At 40.0% G+C, this 17,721-nt stretch overlaps 1 long non-coding RNA gene across 1 annotated transcript; it reads right to left on the minus strand.

The window, feature by feature from the left end:
* Window positions 1–6,912: 6,912 nt before the first annotated feature.
* LOC109646684 (uncharacterized) lies at window positions 6,913–10,296 on the minus strand. Its single transcript, XR_011239308.1, has 3 exons — window positions 10,201–10,296; window positions 10,055–10,120; window positions 6,913–9,391 (listed from the first exon to the last, which is right to left on the minus strand). It is a non-coding gene; the product is annotated as an uncharacterized lncRNA (long non-coding RNA).
* Window positions 10,297–17,721: the final 7,425 nt, after the last annotated feature.

Below are 17,721 nucleotides of genomic sequence, written 5' to 3' on the forward strand. Positions count from 1 at the left end.
TCTGACTTGCTCTCACTATAACTACACTGTAAAACATTGCAGCCCCGTACTTATTCCCTTTAACTCAAAGAGCTCTGACAAGTTTTAGATTTTGAACTCAATTGTATGAGTTTTCAAAAGTTAAACTTGCAGTAATTTGTTGTGTTGACTATTTGAAAATGTTATCAGATCTGTACGTGTTGATTGAACTTGGGTGTGTAAGTTATCAGTTGAAAAAAAAGGAAAAAGGAGGGGGGGGGGGGGGGTTACTCTTCTTCTGCTGCTTCTTCTACCTTCCCTGTTTTCGACTGGTGGCGTAATTGCAGAAAAAATTATACATGGAAGTATTTATAATTTGACACTGTTTTCATGCTTTTTAATTGTTCATCAGTTTATGCCTTTGCATCTCTGTCTTCCAGAGTTAAGGAAGATAACTGGGGATGTGATGAAGATACCGGTAATACATTTTGTATGTGAATTCTTCTACCAACCACCTCTCTCTTTATTTTAATTTATTTTATTTTATATTTAATTTATATTTTTACTTATGCTGTTTTCCATCTATAGACGCTATATAGAAAAAAAATTTGATTTTAAAGTAGTGTTAGCTGTAGTCCATGATCATGTTTTGGTAAGCTAATAGTTATTAACTTATTGTTATATTAAGTATACAGAATTTGGTTTTAAAAGTTTTTGATGGTGGTCTAAAAAAAATTTTGCCTTTTAGGTTGCTGGTTCCGACATGATCAGGTAATTTGTCAGCAGCTTCTTTCACCTCCAGAATAGTTATTTAAACACTAAAGGCTGCAACACAGCCACTATTCCAGAATCAGCCCTCCTAGATGCCTCTACACTGATTGCATTTGTACATTTCAGACACTTAATGCACTGAGTCATTTGTCAAGATATCATACAGCACAACTTAGCTGTTGTGCAGAGCAGAGTCAGGGGCCTCTGTAATTTAAATGCCCTTTATGCCCATTTTAGCAACCCTTTTCTGAATCAGCCCTTTTCAGTCATCTCAGAAAGCATTTGAAAACAGTGACATGCCCATATAAGGATTGTAGCTATAGCACAAATGTGGACTCTTCATTCAATTCCCATAAAAGTTAAGCACACCAAGAAAGTTTTGCAGCAGACTTTCAAACTGATATTGTCAGTGAGGATCCCCATAATCTCCAAGCCAGTATTTCTGAGGTAACTAATAATTTGCATGAAGAATGCCCAGGCCAGAGCACAGAAGTGGGGAATGATGATCAGTGTGGCACTGACAGTCTAAGAAATCCACTTAAAAAAAAGTATCTTCCTTATTCCTAAAGGTGCAGGCTATCCTCCATGTCTCAAACACAGCTACTCAAGAAAGAGTAGACCACTTGAATCAGATCTTCTCCTTATCTGAGCCATTAATCAAAGAGGCAGTTAGTGACATACTGCAGAGAAAGGGTCACAGTATTGCAGAACCTACACTGAGTGAAGTTGTTGCTGTCATGGATTGCAATGTTCTATCTACATCAACCTCTAAAGGTGCTGAGTTTAGTTCATCCAAGTGCAGAAACCTTTATTGAGTGCAACTATCCTTGTATAATGCCAGTATCAGTTGGAGCAACCTGGACATACCAGTGTGTATGTTCCTATCCTTTAAATGATTCAAGAGTTGTTTACAAGACTTTCTCAACGAGATTACTGAACCAAATACTGCATCTGGTCAATATGCATCATGCTCTGATGGCTCTCATTTCCTTGAAAATGAGTTACTGTCAACAGGTGATCTCCTCCTACCACTCCAGCTATATATTGATGATCCTGAAATTGCTAATCCGCTTGGCACATCATGCAAAATTCACACACAGTGCGCTGTATATTAGGTCCTAACTAATGTGCCGCCAAAATACCCATCAGCATTACATGCTATACAGCTAGCAATACTGGTGACAGACCTCTATAAGTATGGATATGCAGCAGTGATGTTCATACTCTGGAACAAGATGGTGTCTTCATTGAAAGAGTTCGTCAGAATATCAGAAGCAGCATCTTTTGTGTTTCTGTTGACAATCTGGCTGCTCATGGATTAGGTGACTTTGTAGAGTCATTTAGAGCAGGCCATGTTTGCAGATTCTGTATGGGCTCTGTAGAACAGTTTCAAGTAACTGAAGTCAAAGGAAATTTCCTCAGAGAACCAAAGCCAGCCATGACCTACGTGTACAAACCATTCAAGAAAGTGACACTTTGAGCAGCCACTTTGGTGTTAAAGGTGGCTGTGTCTTGCTTTCATACAATCATTGGTTTCCTCCAGATATACTCCATGGTCTTCTGGAAGGTATCATTCCCATGGAGCTTTCTCTTTGTGTTAAAGAGATGATTCGGTTGAAGTACTTCACTTTGTAGTATTTGAACCACAAGATTACATCATTCCCATATCAGCACACCGATAAAGTAGATAGACCTCAGCCACCTACCAGACCTGACGCGTCTGCAAAAAACGGTGAGTTTTCACGCACTGGAACACCCCTAAATCGTCGCAAAGAATAATAAGAAGAAGAACTCCTTCAATAACAAAAGGTCCCTCCGCTGTTTCACAGCGATCGGGCCCTAATAATGTAAACAACCTAACTGTTGTGAAAACGTCCTCGAAACTGTGCAAAGTTCTGCAAACTCGTCTTTGTTCTCCTCATGTGTAACTGCTGCTGCGTTTGTTTAGGTGTTGTGCCTGCATTTGCCACAGCTTTTTAAAATGGCTCTGTTGTTTCTGCATAGGTCAACCTACCTTCAAAAGATTTGCTCTGACTTGATTTCTTCCCAACTTGTCCCGCAAACAGAGTAGTTCTGATTCGATCTCTTCTCTATTCGTCCCTCCCTAACATTTTCGCCTCGTTTTTATTTGTTGACTAAAGTGTCAGTTATATTTCGTCACTGCCTTCATCATCATATCTGATTTTTATTTAGTTTATATTTCACATTCCAACATTAAAAGACCCAAGCGAGTGTAACCTGGACGTGTGTCCCTCTCTCTTACAGAAGAGATCTATGCTGCTGACCTAAGTATAATATCTACTATATCTAAATCTCGGGTCTGTATCAAAAATCTTAGACCTAGGACCATTCAGCTCAGAATTATCACAGGTTTACTCAGATTCACGCTCACTCATCTTCTAGGTTTGGGAAAGGAGATTGGCAGTAGCAGGCTCTGTAAGGGAGTAAATAAGACCTCCAACACACACAACACACAGGACCACAGTTTTATGAAACAGAAAATTATCTTTATATAAATATCCTGTTCAGTTTCATTTAACTTCTGTTAAAGTAAAGTAGCTTCATGTAAAATAATTTACTCAAATATAAATGGTAAAATTTATATAGCACTTTCCTAGTCTTGAAGACCAGCACTTTACACTACAGTTTTCCATTCACCCATTCACACACATTCATACAGTGCTTCTATAGCTAGCACTTTGTTTTTTTTTTTTATGTTCTATTGGGCAGTTTTGGGGTTGCCCAAGGACACTTTGGCATGCAGATGGGAAGACTGGGGATTGAACTTCCGACCTTCTGGTTGGAGGACGACCGCTCCACCCCCTCAGCCACAGCCACCCCATATACCACAAAGAAACAATTTAAACAACAAAAATGAATGTAGAACAAAAATAAAGTATTTCTATACACAAATGCACTTTGTTTTAGGAAAAAAAATAAATAAATGTGGTACCACTTCACTGTTTCTCAGTTATACTCGTTTAAATTCACTTAAAGTTGTTTGTCTCACCGGTTTGAACCATTTTACTTTGAATGTTCCTCGGTTGTCAACCTTCAGTTTCCTTATGATGTCAGTTTTAGACAGTTATCAGTTTATCTTGGTTGTCAACTGTCATTTATTGGTTAGTCTTGGGCCCAAGAACAAAAAACAACCTGAGTTTCAGGCAGAATAAAGTAGCAAAAAAATGGATAAAGACGTTCTCAGGTGGGTTTCCTTTTGTTTTGGTTCCTACTGCCCTCCTAGTACGGAAAGCATCCTCGTGTCGACGTCCTGGCACGCAGAAGGCATCCACGAACAGCAATGAAGTCCTGGACCTCGATGAAGCAGTTCCTCACATGGCACAGACAGAATCGTCCTTGAAAAAAAAACTGTCAGAATAGTTCTAAATTGAGGAAAACACCCTGACGGAGCCTCTCCTACGACCAACTTCGGTGTCTTAGTGGTAGGTACTCGTTCATGGTTCACTGCTAAAAACTTTTAATCATATGCTAATTGGAGAACAGAGTGCTTCGTAGCAGCACGGAGTTTTTCTGCCTTCTCTCAATTCTCTGCTCTTTTTTTCGTGTCACGCCCTCCACACCGAGAGCTGCAGGTGATGCGTTCAAGGCGCGCTGCGGAAATCTGAATACCGGCCAAAAAAACTACCATACGGAAAAACCACGATGCATTTAAGGAACCCGGTATTTTCTAGAGCTCTAAATCTAATCGGGGTTACACGAGCAGAAGTCAACTTCCTGTCCAACTTTCCCCAAGGAAAGGATTTACTTATTTTTTTAAGTTCTGTGGTTTGAAAACTGGAACCTTTAATTCATAGTAACTGATAATAATTGAGTTGCCTTAACAGAAAACTGTAAGTCAAATTAACTGCAAATATTTGAGCACTTCATTTAACTGTTATCAAAAGGTACAAGTAATCCAAACTTTTATGTTCTGGAAAAATTTGACTTTTAAGTTGATAAACTTAAAAAAATTGAGGCAATCGATTACCTCAATTTTTATGAGTTCTGGTAACTTATTGGAGTTTACAGTGTAGGGATGAACAATTAATTGAAATTTTAATGAAATAGCAATAGGGCTTTCTGCAATCTTTAAATCGTGCAGCATAGTTATCCTGGCCTACACATCATATTTTTTTGGTACAGATCCCTGCAATAATCATCTTAAAGGGATAGTTCATGTTTGTTGAAGTGGGGTTGTATGAGGTACTTCTCCATAGTCAGTGTACTACCTACAGTAGATGGTAGTAATACACTGACTATGGAGAAGAACCTCATTCAACTTCAAAAAAACCTGAACTATATCTTTTTGTTTTTCAGTGAAAACGAGCGTAATAATGTAAAAAATTATCATTCCCTCTACATACACCCCCGATATTGACAGGGTTTCTGCGGGCCTTAAACAGTCTTAAATGGCTTGAATACTTAAACATGATTCATCATGTTTAGATTAAGGTTTATATATAATGTGGTAACTTTTGTCACCACAGTAACTTCAGAGCAGGGATTTGCAGTCTTCTCCCCTTTGTGTTGGTCACTGCATTCTACACACAAACATGCGCACATAAACACGAACACGCATGCACACATACACACACCTACTCTAAAACAACACACCGAACACCAGCTCTTTGTCCTGTTAATGTCATGTCTTATTTATATTTTTATGTCTTCAGGTTCATGGAGAAACCCTTGAAGTGATAAGGAAAGGAACGCAGGTTGGACTGCTAATTGGACACAAAGGCCCTCTCCAGGATTCATTTCCTTTGGAAGTCTTTCATGTGGCTGTGGTAGTGGAGGAGAAGATCATTGTACATGATCTCAAAGATGTGCCCACAGGCTTTGCCATTTTAATTGGGGCAATCTACTGCCTTAACCTTGAGTACCCCTGGAATATGAAGTACTCCTTTAAGTTCCTTCAGAGGGTCATCATGGACATTAAACCAGAACAATGCTCAGCAAGAATCCATGGATTCAGAAATAAACTGCTTAGATATCACCTATAAACAAACAAATGGACATCTCAAGCAGGAAGCTGTTATAAGGGACCTGCATTGTTCTTCACACAAACATTGTTCGTGTTTTCAACAGTATAGTTTGTACAGAGCAGGACAGTTATAAACAAAGCAAGTCAAGAATGGATGAAAAATGAAAAGGTGAAAAACCTCACATACTGGTCTGATTTGTAAGTTTGGTTGTTTAAATGTGTAAAAGGCGCTAACCCATATAACAAAAAACATTTTGTCTGTAGAATTGTGTTGATGCAGACGATTGTTGTGTAGTTTTTATAATGTGTTAAACTGTTTTAATGTCAAGGCATGTTTTAAGATGCATTGAAATGCAACATTGTTCTTGGTCAAGATTTTATGGACCGGTTATCTCACATTTGAATCCTTGTACAACCCCACCTTCTCTGTCTGTCTGCTACCTTTTGTCCATGTCTGTCTATGTGGCACTGTGTGTTTCCAGACATTACTAGTAAAAAGACTAACATATCTTGCCCCCCTATTTAAAATTCAGACTCATTAAGAACAGCAAAGGACTTTAAAACATGTTAAATTAGTGTATTATATTTTCTGTGTGATTTCATTCTCAATTCAGAGACAAGGTGGGGTTGTACAAGGATTCAAATGTGAGATAACCAGTCCATAAAATGTTGACCAAGAACAATGTTGCATATCAATGCATCTTAAAACATGCCTTGACATTAAAACAGTTTAACACATCGGCCCCACATATAGTGAGACATTCAATCTTCTAGCAGGTCTGGTTATGTTTTACATGGTTGAGTACCTGGTCAGCACTGTGTGCATAAGGTGTATTAATAGCTGCTGCCAGTCACTAGTAGAGTGAGATGTCAGACAGTTCAAGTAATGCAGAGCAACACAAAAGTAAAAGACTGACACTCATGTTTTTGTTACCGTTCCTACAGGTAAGATGCTCAGAAATCCTAACCAGAATGAAATATGAAAATAATATAACCTGTAAAAGCCTTAGACTGTGACCGTGAAATGTAGTGATTTTAAATGTGACTTAGAATGGACACGAGTGAGCCCATAGCAATGAACAGTACCCAAAATGGTGGATGACGCTAATGATATTGAAAATGAACTATGAAACTGTGTAAAAGAAAATGACACCACAAACAGGGATTATAGTTCGAAGCTAGCTCTTGCTAAGTTATGAGGTGAAAAGGTTTAAAAAGGTTTATTTGTGTGAGAATAAGCGAAGGCAAATGACACAAATGCTTACATAATAAAGCCTGCGTACATTGTGGCTCAGACCAATGGTTAATCAGGAAAGCAGTAGGCAGTTTCCTGTGGGTTTGTCAGAATAAGAGCATAAAAGCTATATTTAACACAGCTTTTCCTGTTACATTTCAGAATAAGAGTTTATATGGAAAATGTGATTTCAGTATTGTTTTGGATGAACATTGAGTAAGACAAAGACCATAATCAATACTGTTGAGTTAAAAACAGTTATAAGTTAACAGTTCATTCGAGAAGAAATATAAATTTAAAAAGAAGTTAATTGAAGATAAATACTTTCGGTTAAAAAGGGTGTTTACATGATGTCAACTTTAAAAACAATGTTGAGACAACTAGAATGTTGTAGTTAAATCAAAGTTATGAACTTTAATTTCTGAGTTGGAACAAAGGTAATTTTCAAGGTAGCAGGTGAACTTGCATTTCCAAGTTTAACCGACTTGAAATATCTTACAGTGTAGTTCTCAGGACCTGATCAGTACATGAAGTAACTCAGTGCTTTTTTGATTCCAGAGTATATGAGATTGCATTTAAACATCATGAAAAATGACTCGTCAACATGTGCTTAGTACAACATGAGACAAGACGTTCACAGTCAAGATAAAATGACCGGAGCGACACGCAGCCTTGATCTGACACCATGGATTAATAACACATGATCATAAGTTTGTTACTAAATCATACCAATAAAAAATTAACTATGAACTCGTTCCTTTTAAGTGTTATAACTGACACAACACTGCAACTACTGCACAACAGCCAGCATTGACAGGCTGAAGTAGTAGAACTGGATCATCACAGTCCTCTGACCGAGCATACAGTCACAGAAATAAATGAACGTGGAAATAAATTTAAGAAATTTATTTATTTATTTCCACATTTATTTATTTCTGTATTTCTATTTTTATACTTAAGTCATCTAAAGGTTGACAAAATAAGTGACCGACATCGATTTCAAAAGGAGTGACGAGAGAAGACGGAGAAGACTACTAGAGAGTAAGTAAGTCATACATTTCTTTAGTAAAAGAAGAGGGGGGAGTATGCGTCGTGACATGTGCTTTTCAAATGCCAAATGGTACCGTTTACAGCACCTGTTCCAGAAACCTTATGACTTATTTTTTGACATTTGGAACTGAGTTACGTAGCTAACGTTAGCTGCTGCTTGTATATGTTATGTCAATTTGCAGACAATGAAGAGAAAGTCCACCAAAATCTCTTCTTATTTTAAGAAGAAAGTGAGTACAGTGGGAAAGAGAGAGCAGCAGATGCTTAGTGAGGAGGAGAAAGAGGAGGATGGAGGAGAGGAACAGACAGAGCAGCATGAGGTTACACAGGCACAGCCAGCATCAGTCAGAGAGCACAGTGACGAGGAAGAGCATCAGCAAGCAGCAGACCAGGGACAGTCAGCACCAACTATGGTCACAGAAGCGAGGCAGGAAAAGCAGGTGTTCGACCTGTTTGTGGACCAACAGGTGAATTTATGACTGTGTGGCCCTAATAATGAAATTGATGGCTAGGCCAGATAGTAACATCATCTGGAGAAATGTATATACTGTGTTTCCATTAAATTACAAATCATATCATCACTTAAAGCTTTTAGATTCATGTTTATTGGTAGTTCAGTTTGATTAGTCTGAATAGAAATGCCTAGATAGATAGATAACTTTATTCATCCCCGAAGGGAAATTAAGTCATCATAGCAGCCGGTATATTTGAATACAATAAAATAAAATACAATACAACAGAATAAAATAAAATATTGAGATAGAAAGAATAAAAACAGAAACACAAGATAAATAGGTAGATAAGATAAGGTGCAGTGGCAATATGATGGTAATAGTACTGATGATATGATGGTAATGTTATTGTTAGACAGTATATAAAAATAGTACAGTATATATAGTATATAATATAACATAATGTGGCAGCACAAGCACAATTCAATTAGTTTAAGTTCAGATCAGAGGATCTTTCTTTTAAAACACCAACAACGCCACCTTGGGTTAGGGCCCAAGGACCCATACTTAAGGTCAATAATCACCTTTACACAAGGACACTCAGGTTCATTCACTCAGGGAGGGCAGGAGATGGAGTTAAATAATCACATACAATAATTTATTAGTTAAAATGAACACAGGGTTTGGCACAAGGAAACAAAATAAGGAGCCCAACTAAAAAGGGGGAATTGATGGATGAAGGCTTACCGGCTGGAGGAGTGGTCAACGAGGAGAATGACATCCAAAGGAAAGGAGAACACCCCACTCACACAGCAAAACGTGACGTGCATAAAGGAAATCTTAAATGGGGGAAATCACACACACACAAGGAATCGCCACCACCCAGGGGGGGACCACCACCACCCAGGGGGGGACCACCACCACCACCGTCGGTCTTCCAATCTAGGGGGGAAATCAAACACTTGTTAAAAGGGCTCACAAACAACGAAAACCAAATCCCATAACGAAATAAACAAAGCAAATTAATAACTGATCAATTTAAAGAACTGAAGTATAATATTGAAATTCATCAGAAATCACGCAAAGAAAAGAAAATCAGTCTCTGGTCAGAGACACCAACTCAATAAACCAAAAGAAACAATAACTAAACAAATCAATAAACAACCCAAACTAATAAGAAATAACCAAACCTACACCAGACCTTGGTCAATTCTCACACGCACCACACACACACACGCAGAGGGAAACAGGGTCAATAACAAAAAGCGAGTCGACAGGAGACAGCCGACAGGACCCCGAACCAAGCAGCGAGGTAGTAGCGATATAGCAACGAGATAGCAACGAGATAGCAGCGAGGTAGCAGACCGGCGTTGAAGCAACAGTCACCACTCAGCTACTTCAGGGCTCTGACTTTACTTTAACACTCGTCAAGTCCGGTTCTTAGTCCGGTCCAAAGAGGGAGAGGTGTGAGGGAGAGTCAGCGTAGCGGGGGGAGACAGCCACCACACGACATGCAGACTAGCAGACTGTTAGAGGGAGAGGGGTAAAAAAAGGACTTAGCACCTGGCTAAAAACAATTAGCAACGGGGAGCTCTCGTAACTCACCTATGGCTGATCAGCAGCTATAAATGACTCGATGGTATCGCCTTGGTCGCAGTGGAGATGCCGGACCTATCAGAAGGTTTAATTAAAGTGTGAGCGAGATGCAATGCTGGCGAATGTGCGCGAAAAGCACGCTAAGGTGTGCCTACCTGTGCCCTGAAGGGAGCAGTCAACAATGCCCTGGAAGCGGAAGGGCCCGAAGCGGCAGGAAACGAGAGGTCAGGGGAAGGGACATGGCCTACTTTTATCCCTTCGGCCTGCCTGGTGATTGGCAGACAAGCCAAATAGGGCAGCAGCGGAGTTAGGTGTGCTGGTGATGCCTCGTACCACTACAATCATATATATTCATATAGATAGTAATTATACCAATATAATAGCAGTATATAGTAATAATGGCAGCAACAGTATATATAATAATAATAGTAAATATAATAATAACATGTGCACATGTATTAATATGTGTATATAGACATATGTACAAAGAATATACAAAGAGTATGATATAATATGATATATAGAGGTATAAATATAAGTATTTGACTATATAATAGATAATATAATACACTATGAGTGTGAGAATATGTAGACAGAGTGTGCAAAAAGACAGTATTATTGTATAAAATGATATATTATATTAATATGGTTTAAATTAACACATATCACATATGATGTGAAGTAAATGTTCCAGTTTATGGAGCGGAGTGTTGTACAGGGTACACAGTGCAAGGAGACAGGTATATTTAGTGCAGTTCTGTGATGGTGGCTCTGACAGAGGTAGATGAGTTATAGAGTCTTATTGCGATTGGGAGGAATGATTTCCTGTATCGTTCCTTAGAGCAGCGGGGGGTTGAATGAGCCTTTGGGTGAAGCTGCTCTTTAGTTTGTCCAGTGTTTTGTGGAGGGGGTGAGAGGGATTGTCCATGATTGCCAGCAGTTTTGCCAGAATCATGTCCTCCACCACCTCCTCCAGGGTGACAAGCTTAGAGCCAACCACAGACTCAGCTTTCTTGATGATTTTGCTCAGTCTGTTGGCATACTTTGTCTTGATGCCCGCACCCCAGGACACCACAGCAAAGAAGATGGCACTCGCCACAACAGACTGATAGAACATCTGCAGCATCTTGTTGCAGACAATGAAGGACCTGAGCCTCCTCAGGAAGTAAAGCCGGCTCAGGCCCTTCTTGTAGACGGCCTCTGTGTTGGTGGACCGGTCCAGTTTATTGTCCAGTGTGACACCCAGGTACTTGTATGCAGGTGCCACCTCCCTATCTGTCCCACTGATGCAGACAGGAGAGGGCAGGGGCTTGTTCCTCCTGAAGTCCACCACCATCTCCTTCGTCTTCGCCACGTTAAGCTGCAGAGCGTTTTTTCCACACTACTTCACAAAGCGGTTGACCAGGTCCCTGTACTCAGCCTCCCTCCCGCCCTCAACACACCCAAAAATGGCCGTGTCATCAGAGAACCTCTGCAGACGACACGACTCAGTGCAGTGCTTAAAGTCAGCAGTGAATGTGGTGAAGAGGAAGGGGGACAGTACAGTTCCCTGGGGGGCCCCGATGTTACTGATCAGACGATCAGACACATGGAGAGGCAGGTATTTGGGTAACAGCGGACCTCTTTAGTGGGGATGGTGTTGTCTATGCAGAACCCAATGTACTCAGAGACACAGTCAGTCAGGCCATCAATGTCCTCACCATGTAGCTCATACAGAGCATCCCAGTCTGTAGCCTCCAGCGCTCCACGCAGTGTTTCCATGGCCTCAGTAGACCATTTCCTCACTGTCCTCACTGTGACTTGGTGCTGCTGAACCACAGGATTGTATGATGGTGAGAGCAGGACTAGGTTGTGGTCTGACCTGCCTAGTGGTGGCAGGGCAGTGGAGCTGTATGCATCCTTAACATTTGCGTACAGCAGGTCCAAAGTCTTATTTTCACGGGTTGCACATTTGACAAACTGGCAGAATGTTGGGAGTGTGGATGAGAGGGAAACATGGTTAAAGTCACCTGTGATGAAGATGAAGGCCCCGCTATTATTATTGCTATAATTGATAATTACTATGGAGAGGGGCTAAGTATTATTATTACTATCATTATTTTAATGTCAGAATAACTGATTTTGCCTCTTGTTTCATCATAGATATCTCCCAGTCAAGAGCAGAGCAGCCCAAGCACCCACAACTGAAACTCTTCCCTAGAACCTATCAAGGGGACAGGAGCTTCTCCAAAGACTGGTACAACACCCATAAATGGCTGCAATACTCTCAGAGTAAAGACTCTGCCTACTGTTATGCCTGCCGGCACTTCAGTCTCCCCTCCTCAGGTGATTCAGTATTTATGTCTGAAGAGGGGTTCAAAAAGGCAACAAAAAAAAAGGCAACCTTCAAAGATGGGGGACTTTTATGACATGCCAAATCTGAAGCACATACTAATGCGATGTTAGCATGGGCAAAGTATGAAAAGTCCACTGCAAGCACATCCTCTCTCTCAGCCTCCTTAAATTCAGAATATAATAAATTAGTGAAGGAAAATAGAGAGTACATAAAAAATGTTGGAGAAACCTTGCTCCTCACAGCTACGCAGAACATTGCACAGAGAGCACATAAAGAATCAGAAGATGAGAATAAAGGAAATTTTCCCTCTATTATGGAACTGCTAGCCAAACACAATCCCACGGTCAAAAGAAAAATGAAAGGTCAAAGAAATGCAACATACCTTGGGCATGATACACAAAATGGAATAATTGATTGTCTAGCTGAAATGGTCCGCACCTCAGTAACTAGTGATGTGTTCTCGTTGCCCAAAGTGAAGCTTTCAGCATTTTGGTTGACGAGACTAAAGACCTAAGCAAGAAGGAACAGATGTCCTTTATAATTAGATACTATTACAATGGGTCAGTATGTGAAAGCTTCCTCGCCTTTGAGGCAGCACAGCGCCTGGATGCTGCAGCACTTTCACAGAAAATAGTACAAATTTTGCAGAAGCAAGGTCTTAACTACAAAAACCACCTTGTAGGGCAAGCATATGACAGAGCCTCAGTCATGAGCGGAAAGAACATAGGTGTGCAAACACGTATTAAATCAGAGGCCCCATTAGCTTTTTATGTGCACTGCAATGTGCATTGTTTAAATATAGTATTAGTTGACAGTGGGAAATGCATCCCTGAAGCTAATTGCATCTTTTCTCATTTGCAAAAACTGTATGTCTTTGTGTCAGGGTCATATGTGCACCAAAGATGGCTTGCAGTACAGAGGGAGATGTTTCAGGGGGGCCCCAAGAGAGTTACAAAGGCTGATAGAGACACGGTGGGCATGTAGGTATAGTGCTTGCAAGACCATGAGAGACATACTGCCAGCCATCGTACGTCTACTAAAAGAAATATCAGAAGAGCAAAATGGCGACAGAGCAATAGAGGCAAGAGGTTTATTAGCCCAAATAGATCTCAAATTTGTTAGCCTCCTTGTAACATTCACCAGTGTTCTTGGTGAGATAAAATATCTGTCAGATATTTTACAGTCCCCACAACTCGATTTGGTCACAGCTGTCACACTTGTGGACTCTCTTCTTGACACATTGCAGAGTTACAGAGAAGGCTCTCTCTTTAATGACATCTGGGGCAATACTCTAACTCTTACTGAGCAAACATCAGTGCTACACCTCCAGGCCATCAGGTCAGACCAAGCTCTAGGCTTGAAGGGCATTACATGTTCACTCCAATAGTCCAAAGACAAGTCAGCACAGAGAAGGAGTATTCTCGGACAGGTTCATTCATTCCAGTTATTGATGTGCTTCTCTCTGAGGTGAAGAGAAGATTTTCTAAAGAAAATTGTGTCATAATGAAAGGGATACAGGCCTTGAATCCCTGCGGACCCACATTTTGTGAGAAAGATGTAATGTTTCCGTTTGCCTCACAATACAACTGCAGCACTGAGGATCTACAATATGAGATGCCCCAGCTTAAGCGAATTCTTGAGAGGAAGCAAACTAGTGGTCAGGAAACACCAACGAATTTAACAGAGCTCACTGTCTTTCTGGAGCCATATAAGGAGGTCTTCCACCAGATGTTTAAACCGTGCAAAATTGCACTTCCATTACCTGTGAGCACTGCATCCTGTGAGCGCAGTTTTTCTATGCTAAAGTTAATCAAAACTGCCATGAGAAGTACCATGACTTATGAGCGTTTAAGTAATTTGGTTGTGCTAAGTGTAGAAACAAGAAGTGCTAGGGCCATAAATCTTGATGACTTTGTGGATGTGTTTGCCAAAAGACACAGCAACAGGCGAATATAACTGTTCTGAAACATGCTGTATAGCCATCAGAATCAGAGACTATTGATCCCTGGTGGGAAATTCTTGTTGAGTGTTTCTGTACTTGCTTGTTGCTTGCTTGCTTGTTTGTTTGTATCTGCCATTACCTTCAATTGTTTTGATTACAATAAATGTACACCTTTAAATTAAGCTGTATGTGTCTTTTTTAAGGATTAAGTATTTCTGATTTTTTTCTAGTAGCCTGTATATATATATACTGTTGTAGTCAACAGTATAATAAAATCCTGAAATGATGGCTTTTAGTTTTGGTGTTCCACCCCAAGAATATAAGTGGCCCTACTGGCCACCCCTATGAACATTTTTTGGAGGCGCCCCTGGACCTGTGTTAGCTTTTGGGGCCTGTGGCAGCTGGTGCTTCTGCTGATAATGGGGCCAGACGTCTCTGTGTACAGGCACACAGAGGAAACCTAATCCAACATACCACATTAACTACCCAAAAACCAAATTTATCAAAATAAGTAGATAAACAGACAAACGAGATTAGCTTTAAACAAATACTAACAAAGTCAAACAAACAACTTTCAACCCTTTCTAAATACCCCCCTCTTCAATCATGCTTTGGTCTCCTCCACTTCCTGTGGGCTGGTCTTAAAAGGCCACTTCCTGCAAGCTTCAGGCCTTTTGCCAGGGGAGCTTGATGTAAATAAAGGGTAAGTGTTATTGCAAACTAAAAAGAAACAGATTAAGTCAAGCAAATATTTTATACACCCAACTCAGAAATAAAGATGCTATGAACAAACTATGTGTCATGCTTACTCAAATGAAATGTAAAAAATTATACTAACACTGAGCTTATGGTAAATGGTTTGTATTTATATAGCGCTTTTCTATTCTTGATGACCTCTCAACGCGCTTTACAGTACAGTTTTCTATTCTTTTTGTTCTATGCAAATGGGGAAGACTGGGGATCGAACTGCTGACTTTCTGGTCTGCCGACTTGGAGGATGACCACTCCACACCTCAGCCACAGCTGACCCAGCAGACTTGATTATTGTAATTCCTTAATATACTGTATATGTCCAAAATGCTGCAGCATGTGTTCTGAAAAGAACCAGGAAAAGACACCACATATATCCTTTATTACATTCACTACACTGACTTCCAGTTAAATTGAGAATAGAATCTAAAATTATCCTCCTCACCTACAACAATAATAATAATATAATGGCACCATCACACCTTAAAAAACTCATAGTACCTTATCACCCTACTAGAATACTGTGCCCCCAGAATTCAGGCTTACTTCTTGTCCCTAGAGTATCAAAAAGTAGAGTAGAAGCCAGAGCTTCCAGCTATCAGGCTCCTCTCCTGTGGAAACATCTACGAGTTTCAATTCGGGAGGCAGACACCCTCTCTACGTTTAAGATTAGGCTTATAACCTTCCTTTATGATAAACCTTATGATTAGAGCTAGTCCGGGCTTGTTCTCAACCTGCTCTTAGTTATGCTGCTATAGGTCAAGAACTTCGGAGGACACATGACACATGGAGCTTCCCTTTCCTATTCTCCCACCTTATCACTTCAAAGAAATGAATGTCTCACCAGAACATGTTACTGACTTGACTTCTTTCCCGGAGTCCCTATACCTCATTGTTTGCAGATCCAGGATCACATCATGGATTATGATAATGGATTGCGAATCAGAGATCGCAGATCCTGTATCATGCTGGCTGATCGTGATAGTATTGGCGGTTCCTGTATTGTGCTGGCATCTGACCATAGTGGTAGACCATGATTGAGGTGGCAGCTGATGGTGGATCCTGATGGCAGCAGTGGATCATGACGATGGATAATGATGGTGTATCCTGAACGTGGACTATGATTACAACAGGACTACTTGATATACAATATGTCTACTCAGATACTCTACCATTACTGACAATAATTCCTCGATTCACTTACCTTCCATTATGCTACAAACTCTTTACTCTAACCAATGCTGTAAATCCTCTTATTTTTCTGATGTTCTCCATTACATGTGGCATCTTTTACACTTCTGTCTGTCCTCAGAATATAAAATAAATATGAAGCATGAGATTTCTTAATTCAAGGGAAACAAAGACAGAAATTTGGTTTAAGAACAACTGTAATTCATGTACACAGCACTAAAGCCTGCTCGCTAATACATTTGCTTCACTACGGGCTGTCATGCCATTAACAATGGATCCATTCTCCTCTGACTTAATTGTCACGCTGTTCGGATTGTGGCGCTAGGACCCTGACTTACTTTTGACACATGGCGCTGTTCAGGATGCATTTCTGATCATAGGTTTTTAATTTTGGTGCCGATTGGACAATACAGAGTGGTGTTAAAAAACAATCCTGTTTCATGGCGAATCAGTAGGTGGCACAATGACCCCTGAGTTAATATTGACATATGGAGCTGTTCAGGCCTCAACTCTGATCTTAGGTTTAAATTTTGGTGCCAATAAGAAAATTCATAGCAGAGTTAAAAACAACTTCCTGTTTCATGGTGAATCAGTAGGTGGTGCTATGACCCTGACTTACTTTTGACATATGGAGGTGTTCAGGCCTGGAGTCTGATCTTAGGGCAAAGTTTTTCTGCCAATTGGGCAAGGCAACTTAATTCCACACTGTACAGTAGGTGGTGCTATGCCATTCCTCTGATCATATGTTTTAATTTTGGTGCCGATTGGACAATGCACAGTGTTGTTAAAAACAACATTTTCCCACTGATCGTCATGTGGCACTATATATGTTAAAATAAATCCCTTATTTTTGGTGAATCATCAAACTTTGACGCATTGCCACAGTCAAACCATGTGAGGCACACTAAAAAAAAAGAGGTAGTTTAATTTCCATGTTGTTGAGATGACACTTTACTGAATTTAAAGTTGGTTTGATGAAAGCTCTAGGACAGAGGTGGGCAATTATTTTTCCCCGGGGGCCACATGAGGAGCAGAAAATATTGTGGAGGGCTGGGCCAATAGCCTGAACAAATTTCTGTATATTAATTTTATTTCTTCGTAAAAAGCGCTATATAGCATTGTTTTGACAAGCTGTGACTGGTAATAGTAAATGTTGTGATTATTAGGCAATGAAAAAGTGAGATTGCCTTACAAGAAATGTCATTTATTCAATCACATTTTCAAAAACAATGGTACAAACAATGATGTTCTTACCATTTGTGACTTGCTCATTTCTCCACTCAGTCACACTGAACCAAAAACACATTTTAATTATATACAGTACTGTTGAAAAGAGGAGATCCATAGCTTTCTAAAAGCATCAATATTGTCTTTGTACTCCAAACATTAAGCAGTCTAACCTTCTAATTTGCTGTTTTTCAGTTCTTTTTTCTTGTTCAGTGAGAGAAATCAAGTCTC

This window comes from Paralichthys olivaceus, chromosome 19 (genome assembly GCF_024713975.1).
Source record: "Paralichthys olivaceus isolate ysfri-2021 chromosome 19, ASM2471397v2, whole genome shotgun sequence".
NCBI classification, from domain to species: Eukaryota; Metazoa; Chordata; class Actinopteri; order Pleuronectiformes; family Paralichthyidae; genus Paralichthys; species Paralichthys olivaceus.